We start from the raw sequence: 11,956 nt of genomic DNA on the forward strand, positions 1-11,956 counted from the left end.
CACAGCATTTTAAATGTCACACTTCACTTCAAAATATAAGGATCTGAGGAGGCTGCAGTCAGTCTGGTCTGGCCTGTGGTCCCTGGGATTGGAGAATTTGTGTGTCTATGCCTTCAGAACGGCTGAAATGTGTCTGAGCTTCAACCTCCGGCCCTATCCCTGCTCTCCTCCTGCCTCTGCCAAAGGGCTGGGCTCAGAATCAGGATTATCCTTCCTCGTCAGCCTCTCTAGGTCCTGCTGGGCCCTGCAGGAAGTAGTCGCCTGCAGCAGTGGTCTTGCCTACAGGACAAGTTAGGGCTTGTGCCCCTCTTAGACCCTAACTTCACTTTACTATGTTTATTGGAGCCTCGGATGTCCTTCCCTTTTGTACCCTGGTCTCTCGCTGGCATGGATGAACGGTGGCTCCTCTATGTCCCTCCTCGTCTTTTAATTCATAGGGCAATCGTCACTTAAGTCTGATGTTTTTTTCTGTTTTCCTCGTTTACACTGTTAGGAGAGTGCTTTGTCACTGGAGCCTTCAGATAAACTAAGTGAGGGGTCGGGCCCCACAGCCCTTTTCTCGGAGCTCTCTGGTGATGTCATCCAGGTCCTCTGAATCCCGAGGTGGATGACGGTTGTATGTGTGATCAACTCGGACAGGTGATCACGATTGATCAACTATTGATTGTGATTCCACTAAAATTGTCGACAGCCAAAATTGTACTCCTCTGTTCTTCGTAGCACGTGAAACAGAATCCTGTCCCGCACGGGGTTAATGTTAACAATCTCCCCATATTGGTAGAATACAGAGATGATCTCTCTTTCGGTCAGCTCATAAAGAAGCCCTCCCAGAAAGATCCAGGCGCTGTCCCTGTACACAGAGTGAGTGGAAATCTTAGGTGCCACTGCAACATCAGCCTCTCTTTCATTTAGCTCTTTGATCATCTTCACCTTGGTTAAAGGGCTCATCTCTGCAGGGTGGGGCGCCACGCAATGGAAGCCGGCTGGCTGCACCACGCCCACTTCCAGGAACGCAGGAGGTCGCCACTTTGGTGCAGGTCCTGAGGGCACGTGCCCAGTCCTTGCCGGCCTCCTCTGCCATGAAAGGGTCAACTTTTCATGGTAGCCCGTCATCACGCAGAAGTGTGCTGTTGCTCACTAGTTTGAAAGTAAGAACACTTTCAAAATTGGATGGCTAGGTTGGAACAAAGGTTTCTGTTCTGAAATGATGCCCGATCATCTTTTTTACATGTAATAAATTTTTTAGAGAGCCTACAATGTGCTAGTTTTTCTTTTGCCAAACTATGAAGGATAAATATTTGATATGTTACAAAGCAGGAACTTAAAGCTTTACTTACCATGTGCCTGTTATATTAATATTAGAGAGCTCCAGAGAAACAGAACCAATAGGATGTTTGTATAGGTAAGTAGCTAGAGACAAGATAGATAAACAGATGAATTTAGTATAAGGAATTGGCTCACTGATTATGGAGGCTAAAAAAGTCCCAAGATCTGTAGTTAGACAACTGGAGACCTGGAAAAGCCAATAATGTAGGTCCAGTCTGTAAGCCAAAAGACTTGAGATCCAAGAGGAGCAGAGGTTTCAGTTCAAGTCCGAAGGACAGAAAAGACCAACGTCCCAGCTCAAAGCAGTCAGACAGAAGGAATTGCTCTTACCTGTGAGAATGAACATTTTTATTTTATTCAGGCCTTGGACTTATTAGATTGGGGCCACCCACATTGGGGAGGGCAATCTGCTTTACTTAGCCAACCAATTCAAATGTTAATGTCATCCAAAAACGCCCTCACTGACACACCCAGAATAGTGTTTGAAAAAATAGCTGGGCACCCTGTGGCCTGGTCAAGTTACAAACAAGATTAGCCACCACACCCACCATGTTTCCAGATTAAATGAGCCCCCAAGTGAGTGACAATCCTGCTCTACTATTTCATACCTATTTCACTGCTATGGAAGCTGATCCTTTGCTCTCAAGATGGCAGTTCTCAGAGAGAAACCAATAGCTACTCACATAGGCAAAGGCTCCAGTGTGTAGCTGCAGTGGCATTTTGCAAAGTCTTAGTTTGTTTCAATTTCTCAAAAATAAGCCACCCAATTTCATGTAAAACTACTGCTACTTCTGCACCCCACAGGCCTATACAAGCTGTGATTTTTCCCCAAAGGTGTGCTTCACTTGGTATTTCAAGTCATATGATGACAATCCCACTGGAAAACTCCATGAAACGGTCACTTAGGTGTAATATTCCTTCTCAGCCTAGTCACATGTCTAACTTATTAGACTTGAAACTCGGTATAGAATTGCAGACTTTTCATCCTGCTTTTGTTATTTCATTTATATCATTTCCAGAGAAGATGAAAGGATTCAAAAATGGCTCATAATAGGGAAGTTGAATAAGCTTTAGAAGCCCTTCATGTGTCCCCAAGACTGAAAATATGCCTCTCCCATCGCTCAATTTTACCCACAATTAAATGTCATTTTGAAAGTAAGATATATTAATGTGTATTTCCCAGTGAATACAGTAGATGTCTTGATTTACTAATATTTTACTTATAAAAGATGGACTAATGACATATGCTTTAGTGAGAAGTTATAATGAATGTAGCAGACAAAATATAATACTATGTATTGGAGGAAAGATTTGAAAAATACTCCAGTGTAAGTAAAAGTACTTAGTCCAGGAGCATAAATAAGTTACCACAAGCCTTTCCATAACAAACATTTAAGATATTCTATACCCTTGAGACCATATGGGAGTTAGGAGGTGGAAATCAACAACTTCCAGTTTAAAAATGAAAAGCATTTAGATGGAAGAATATGCAAGGAAAAATATCCTTTCCAGCATTGATATTACTTATATCATCATCAACAAGACAAGTTACAAGTGTCTCTTGGAAAAAAAGAAAGAAAGAAAGAAAGGAAAGGTTTTTGAAAAGCCTAACTAAATGGGAATGTGTAGCTATCCTGACAGTTTCTCTCTTTCTCTAAAAAGTCCACTTCACTGAAAAAGTTACATTGGGTATTGTAGACCTAGTGCCTAGGATCCACAGTACTTTAAGAGGCCCATGAAAATGTCTTAATTCCTTTAAAATAAGGGAAAAAAACCCTTCATGTCAAAGAAAACGTTTTCTTATATAATAATTTACAAATCTTCATAGCAATGCAATGATAAAATATAATTTTTAGCACTTTTTTTTTCTTAGTAAGGAGGGAGCCTTTGAAGACAAATGTGACTATGAGCTCATAAAAGTCAATGTGGTCCTGCTCCTAGAAGCCATGTTTTTCCTTTGTGTCCCTACCTCCTATAGTAGTTCCACGCAGGTTATTTAATTTCTTTGTGTCTCAATTTCCAAAACAGTAAAGTAGAAATTAAAAGAGTACCTTTTAATTAGGGGTATTATGAAGATTAAATAAATTGATATGGCTGGGCACGGTGGTGCACACCTGTAATCCTGGCACTCTGAGAGGCCAAGGCGGGAGGATTATTTGAGGTCAGGAGTCTGAGACCAGCCTGAGCAAAAGTGAGACCCTGGCTCTACTAAAAATAGTATCAACACTAAGGTGCTCACATGGAAGTATTCACTGGGTGCCAGTCAGGTGAAAGGGGGTTAATGGGGGTGAGTAAACTCACAACTAATGGGTGTGGAGTACACTGTAGCTCTGGCTTGGGCAAGGCAAAGGCATCATATGTAACCAAAATGTTTGTACCCCCATAATATCCTGAAATTTTAAAAAATGAAAAACAGACAAAAAAATGAAAATTAAAAAGAGGTAAATAAACCTAAATATATAAATTAAGATGAAAAGGAAAAAAAAAATTAGCCGGGCGTGGTGTTGCATGCCTGTAGTCCCAGCTACTCAGGAGGCTGAGGCAGGAAGGTCATTTGAGCCCAGGAATTTGAGCTAGGCTGATGCCATAGCACTCTAGCCCAGGGGTCACAGCAAGACTGTCTCCAAAAAATAAATAAATAAAAATAGATAAATAAATTGATATATGTAAAGTGCTTGGCATAGAGAAGTATCATCTGAGGGCTTGCTATTACTGTCATAAAGCCTGAGCCCTCACTCATGCACTGGCTTTTCTTTATGCAGTTTGCCCTTTAAGACAGTCACAAGGCAAATCTCAGCTGCTGATGGCCTTTTTTGGGTAGAGCTTATTTATGTTGAGACTTATTTGTGTTGAGGTCAGGTTTCCTGGGTTTAGATCTGCCACTCTCTTCCCTAGGACCACGGAGTATCTTACTTCAGTTTTCTCACCTGTGAAATGGAGGTAACAATGGTACCTACCATGAGGAGTTTGTTGACATAATTAAAGGAGTTAATTTATATAAAGCATGCAGTACATACTGAGTATACACTTAATGTTATTATCATCATTATCATTAGGTGAATAACCAGGTGGCAATCCCTGACACTGACCAGAGGCTCCAATGACATAGCACTAAATCTGATGAAGTTCATGGCCAGATCACTGCTGCACCCTACAGAGTCTTGTGAATTTTCAAATACTCTCTACTTTATTGGAATTTATAGTCAGGGTAAAAGCCTTACTTTGAGTAGCTTTGGTCTACATATAAACACCATTTAGTTTCCTTTTTTGGTTTACTTCAAGTGTAATTTGTTTTAATATTACACGAGCAATGCTTGAGAAACATGAATCTTAAATTTGTCATTTTAATTGTAAGTTAAGAGACAGATATAGCCTTCATATAAAATATATATAACCATATGCCATGCGATTAAATATTTCTGCACAACTGTTTCAAAAGAGTATTTTATCTTTGCTCTGCAGGGGGAGAATGATGTATAAAGAATTTATTGATATTTATATAGTACATAAAAGTACTTGAAATTTGTTGACCTCACTTTGGGGAAAAGAATCTAGTTCTCTTATAACTAAGAAGAAAACAAATTTTCCTCAGATAGAGAAAAGAACAGGATTTATAAATATTTGATAATAATTTGATAACCACTTTCTTCAAAATCTCTATACATGTGGTATAAAGAAAACAACAATTACCTGGAAAATATGCAAAACAAGCTTCTATTTCATTTGCATTTCAAACTAAGCAAATTGATAATGCAATATTGTATTGCCCATGTTTTAGAGAAAGCAAGAAATTCAGTCACACCTCTGATAAAGATCATTTTGGAATTTTATAGTTGTTAATTGGGAAGTCCAATACATGGAAGTAACAACATCTCCCATAATGATACTAATTACTGCACAGTATCCACAACCTTTAGAGCACTGAGCTTAATTCAAACAAAAATAACAGATGGTGTTTCAGGAAAACAAGCCTTTATTTTTGTTCGTTTGGTTTTTTTTTTTTTTTCCTTTTCATATGTGACTGTTAGAGAAAACTATTTTGGAAGTTCACTGGGACCTAATTGTATTTGGTCTTCTATTCTGTATTCTGTATACTTTATTCCAATAAACAGTATAATTAAATTAATTTTAGCTCCAAAAAGAAAAATGTTATGCTGATTATAAATCACGTTGGAAAACGCACTGTATATATCTTGGCAAAATTTCCACCACTTGATAAGATAAAAGAGCAAGCTTTTCAATTGTGCATTGTATTTCAGATCATTATTTATTTTTTTCATGTTCTAAGTTTGCTTTTGGAATTTGACCACTTTAAGAGAATTCGGAATAGAACAAATGGAAATATTGGCTAGAGCTTTAAAGTGGCATTTTCCTATGTCAATTTGTATCTGTCTCACTTTCTGCAAATGAAAGAACAAGCAAAGCCTAGGTAAATCTGCAAGAACAAGTTGGAGACTTGCAGGCAGACATAGATATGGAGGATCTCTCATAGGGTGACATCATGACTTATAACAATCTTGTTCAACTTAAAAATACATCCCTCTTGAGTATGACAACTTCACCTGCTGAGTTTTAAAAAGTCTGATGACTCATCTTTGGCTTTTAGTCCCTGGATGATCAAGTAGACAATCTTTCAACAGAAGACCATCTACCTGGCAGTCATCATCTGGAGTGGTACTAAGCAGTCCCACTGCTGATCTAAATCTCGGCGTGACAACAAATGCCACAATGCACAGCTGTGCATCTGCCTTTACACCAGCTCTTTGGCCTCCATTCTTTCCCCTCTATTCTATAGATATTAACTTACTCTCATCAGGAGAATTGGAGATCAGCTCATTAGTGACTGAATTAAACAGCCCAATTCCTGAAGTTTTGGGAAAAGACAAGTAAAAGTTTACTGTATAATATATGAAACCCAACATATACCACACCTACAAATGTAAGATGACCTACACTATGTATTATTTGCATTAGCTACTACTGCCTGACTTACCGTCTAGACAGATTCCCCAACCGCCCAATAAATGGCTAAATTCATTTTAATCATCAATACCCTTGCATACAAACTGTGCAAACTACCTGCCCTAATTTTGCTATTGTATAGCTAGTATTAGAGGAGATGTTATTATTCAGTTTACTACATCATGATCAATTATTTTAAAATGATTAATTAAAGTTGTTCTTTAAAGCCCAGTCTCCAAACTTACTGATACCTCTCCCTCAAATTTGGTTCTGGTTTAAAATGGCTTGTTCAGATTCTTTCTTGCCTTGTTCTATGTGTGTCTGCTGAAAATAATTCACCATCACATACCCTTGGGTCTGACCATCAAGACTGTGTTATAGGTGAGTTAACGTCTTTCTTGGTCATTTGGGCAGGGTACAAAGCACTCTTGAATTAAATGGACTTTATGCTATTTCATGTAATGTTATAAGGAAATTTCTACACTGAGCATAAGGCCTAATGCAAATATATCAAGATCTTACCTTAGCCGTGACTACCCCTCCTTGACATTATGCTTAGAATCTCATGAATAAGCTAGAAATAGTTCATTCTTCGTATCAGAATATATAGGGTCAGAATTTGGCTCATGTGATTAGTCTGAAGATGAAATTTTCACTAAACCATGAACCCTACTTGACAAAGGAAATGACATATTTTTTCAAAATGAATCACATCATGAAAGCCATTGGTCCACTCACTCCACATCAGTATAAATCCTTGCTGAGTCTAGAGATTTATGTTTTTGGTTTGGCCTTTCTTTCAATTATTGGAGAGCTTTAATTTCTTTTCATTACTTGAGATTCTCTCATTTTCTTCCCCTACTTCCAATGCTCTGCATATATTACACACCTGTATTTGTCTTTGATAATGGAAAAAAAGACTCATCATTTTCAATGCTCACTCGACATATCTTCATTATCTTGGGAATATCTTCACCAAAATATATTAAAATGTCACTACAGAAAAATGAATGCATATAGAATGTATGAATATTGCTGGGCTAAATGCATATCTCTATCTCATTAGTCAGCATGCAGCTTCTTGGCTGAATGCCTACATTTCAAGCTCAGCCAAAAAAAAACAAAACAAAACCAACCACAACAACAACAAATAGATTTGAGACATCCAAATGAAAAGAAATTGGTCCTTTTTCTGATTGTGTTAGCATTCTACCAGTTATTTATCCATTTATGTCTTTTCTTTGGTCACTCTTGTGCAGCAGAGTCAAGCAAATCCCATTTGTTTCTTCATTCCACAAATATTTATTGCGTGCCTACTATATACCAGATACCAGGAGGGATTGTAGGTACTGGGAAAAAAGAATTAACAAAACCCTTTCATAAAATTTACATTCTAGTGGAGGGCCAGACACAAAACAAATAAATCCACAATATGTCAATGGTGAGTTACCCTGTGCCCTGGGGACATTGAGGATGCTGTTTGATCAAGGTGATATTTGAGCAGAAACTTAAAGGAAAAGAAGCAAATCACATGAGTACCTGGGCAAATAGTGTCCTTGACAGGAAACTGAATGTGCAGTAAAATCCTTCATTAATATGAACTGCTTAGGACTGGCTTGCGGTGGAGATGTCTACACTCAAGTAATAAACGAGTCAGAATTATAAATCCTTTAAAATATTGTGTACTATTTCATTTTCTTAGGAATATTGCAAAATTCCTGTGAAGATATTGTTCACTTAACCCTTAGTCATACTTTCTAAATGTTTCCAAGTATGTATGGCATAACTGATGCCTCTAAACTAAACACCAGGACTGTTAGATTGTTTTACATTTTTTAATCAATGTAGCGTAAATCAGAGAGGTTTTACTGTAATCAACAGTTGTTTGGTTACTTGTTTGGTTACTTGCTCAGACTGCAGCAGTATAGGGGGCATAAGAAGTATGACCAGATGTCATCCTTCTTATTTAAGATCTCAGATTTCAAGTGACACTTGTATATTTTAAGTATAGACTGCTGCTTCTGGCAGCAGTGTGAATGTTTTCTATACGAAGATGCTGTGATCTTTGAAAGTGAATGCAAATCCCTATTCTCACAGGCAGTCTCTAAAGGCAATCTGATAAATGCATTTAGATGTTTGAACATAAACAGTGAAAGCAAGAGGAAAAGCGTACCTACCAAATGGAGTAGAATACCTAATGAATGGAGTCAAGCTATTTTGTTCTTTGAGAAAAACAATCTGCCTCCTTTCTCTTAGGTTTACTCCTTTGCTTTAGGTCTAAACCCATTAAATGATTCAATTTATGTTTAACACTTAGACAATAAACATTATACCCCTTTCCTCTTTGACTGTGAGACTAGTAGGAAGGTGAGAGAAAAAAAGAAAAGATTTCCAGGGGTTCACAGACACCTGAATTCAAACAGATAAGAGAGAAGGAATGAGAGACAGCACTTTCATCACTGGATTTAAGCTGCCTTTTAACCTGATAATATTCACAACTTCAACATTGATTTTTTATTTAAAAATAAGTAACTCATTTGGGGGAACAGCAGATGAATTTACATCCTATAGAAATAATTTAGGTTGCTGGCTCCCTAAGATTTTGCCCAAGACTAAGAGATATTGGTCAAAGCAATAAGAAAACTCTCACCCAAAACAATTTATAATTTTTTTGTATTTTGTACTTTTTTATATTCTGTATTTTGCCTTTATTCTCAGTACCTCCTATAAAGACCTTAGTAGTCATTCTTTTTGTTATTTATCATCTCAATGTTTACATGAATAAAACCGTGAAGAGAAAAATAATCATTTTAATGGCTGAAACAGAGAGGGTTACGATAAAATTTCAAAGAGCTAAATGAACTGTTGAAGGAATTAAACAGATAATTCATGCCAAAAAATTCAAAGATGTGGTTGAGGTAAAAATTGTTTTGTTAGATTTTATGCATATGTATTTTAGACAATCACCTTGATTTCTTCTTTACTCTTCATGGAGAGATACAGGATAAGTAATCTGTGTAACATATATTATCCATAGGCTGCTTTTGGTACCATCATCTGTTTAATCAACATTTATGCTTGGTTGACCTTTCTTAATTAAAAAAGGAAGATTAACTTAGCCATTAATTTATGATCTAAAAGTATAAGCTTCCACCTTGCCAAACAAATATCTAGTGCTTGCAAATGACTGTGTGATTCCACTTGACTGATTTTTAGTGACAACATAGCACAGTGACCTTAAAAGGGGTAACATGGTGCTAATGTAGTGTAAAGATATATCAGATAATGTTCAGTGAAAAAGGTAGAATGTACTATTTCCTCCCTCTCTGATTAAAACTGTATGAAAAGTAAGACAAGGATTGAATGGAAACAAGGGAAAATATAAGTGGATTAGTTCGTTGCCATCATGAGAATTTGGGTTCAGCTACATTTAGATTCAACTGAAATTTACTAAATGTCTACTACGCACCAAGCAGCCTGTCAAGTTCTTTCATCTTCTTTATCTCATTGTAGCTTATCAATCTTGTAATAAGGTTATTAGTGTTCTTATTTCACATAAAAAAATAAAAACAAGTTTCAAAGAAAAGACTCAAGATCACACAGCTTTGTGAGAAAACAAAATGTAAACCAAGGTTTCTGGATTCTTTCAGGTATTTCCTTCGTACGTAATGTTTCATAAATAAATATAGCTAAAACACCTAATTAGTTCAACTATCCTATGATTTAAAATGTATATATATATATATATATATATATATATATACACTATATTTAATACAACTCACATCACTGTCATTAGTTATAAGAATTTCAGGAATTATATCTTACATTATGTAGCAGGGCAAACTTGGAAATTAAGGTGGAGAATAGCTGCAATGGGATCGCGGTGGAGGGATCTAGAATACATCACTGTGAAGAGTCTTTTTCTGAATTCCTCTAATCTGCTTAGAAGCAGAAACTTTCAAAAGAATTCTGCCATCATGAATCCCCCCTCTGGGGGAGTTTTATGGCCATGAAGAAAATGGAAAAAGACCACTCACACTTGCATAAACAAACACCATCACAAACTTCCTTATCTCCCATTTGTTCCCCTAGAATCCATTTGTCTTTCCTAAAGAAACCCATGTGTGCTTCCCAAAGGAGACTTTTCTCCCCCCTCCCTTTTTCCATTTAAATTAGGTAGATAAGCCCCTAACTTTAACCATTCAGTGACCCACTTCTTTTGTGTGCTCCCATACGCATATTAACAAACTTTGGCTTGTAATTTTCTTGCTAGTCTGTCTTTTGTCAATTTAATCTGCAGGCCTCCAAGCCATGAACCTAAGTGGTAGAATAATAGTTTTTCCTCCTCAATAGTTTGTCAATAAAATTGGGATGGTCTGGATTCCCAATCACTCTGGAGGCTGTAGCTGCGACCTCAGGATCTCTGACCAAGCCGCCAAGCCAGCAAATGTAAATTTCCTTACCAGTGGGGCTCCCTGATCTCTGCTCAGTGTCAAGTTGAATGAGGGCAATAAGAGCTTCTCCTTGTCTTTGTTCACCAAGACTTAGAATAACATAAGAAAACACTTATAGGTAATAGTTCTTTAACTATTGTGACTCTTGGTTTGAGTATTCTTGTTATAGATCCTTTTCACCCCTGGGATAACAATTGTGTCCAGTTTGTCTTTTTTTGTGTCCTGAAAGCTTGGCTTGGATTTAGTGAGAGAGTTCTTTTTCTGGTTTTCTGCCTGCCAGTAGGGGACAGGTTGTCAGGTCTGTGCTCAGAGGTGGATAAGCATCAGACTGGGGACCCTAAGAATTAGTAGTTGGCTGAACAGAAATCTGGGTAGGCTGGGCATCCCGTTTTAGGACTGGCATCCTACTGACATTGCCAGCTTTCAGATGGCTCATCTAATTCTCTGTCTTTATCTTTATCTATCAACAGTAGTGACTTTGGAACGTGGGGGCTGTGTCTTCTGCACCCTTTGGGGGGGATGCCTCTTGTGTCCATGATTAAACCATAAAAAGGCTTATTGGTTTTGAGTCACATTTTTGAACAGGTATACCTTTGGAGATCCTAAATCTTTAATGGCCAAATGATAGATCCTTTGACTGAAAAAGCTTCATATTTAAAAAGATTTTTAGAGAACTCTTAGAATGAACCAATGTCCTATTTGTACCTATGGAAGGATCAAATTGAAAGAAAGACAAAAGTGTTCCGGCTAGCCTAAAAGAATCCCTTGACAAAACTAAATAGCAGAAATCACATTTACAAAAAAAAAAAAAAATTAAAATCCATACCCACCATAAACCTCTCACCCACAGCTATTCTGTGGTCATGCAAGCTAGATAAACCTCTGGGGGAAAAAAATCCTCCTTACCAACATAACAGATGAACACACCCTCTTCTAGGCCCTCCTGTAAATGAGAAGTTGGCGCATTTGGAGGCTGATATTCAAGTCCTAACAGGAACTATTTCATATAGAAGCCTTCCCTCTGAAAGTTCATTGGGCTAAAGTGGAACTATGCATTAAGGAGGGAATGCCTCCCACAATCTTTGTCAAATAATTGATACACACATGCCAAAGGCATACTGCTCTAAATCCAGAAGCTCCAGAACAAAGAAATTTTTTGATTTCTACCTTAGTTAAAAAATCTTCTCCTTGATGTAAAAGAAACAGATTTT

The 11,956-nt window shown here is 37.4% G+C and overlaps 1 pseudogene; it reads right to left on the minus strand.

Annotated features, from left to right (window-relative positions):
- Positions 1–489: 489 nt before the first annotated feature.
- LOC123650099 lies at positions 490–948 on the minus strand (annotated as a pseudogene).
- Between the last annotated feature and the right edge of the window lie 11,008 nt (positions 949–11,956).

Source organism: Lemur catta, chromosome 1 (genome assembly GCF_020740605.2).
Source record: "Lemur catta isolate mLemCat1 chromosome 1, mLemCat1.pri, whole genome shotgun sequence".
NCBI classification, from domain to species: Eukaryota; Metazoa; Chordata; class Mammalia; order Primates; family Lemuridae; genus Lemur; species Lemur catta.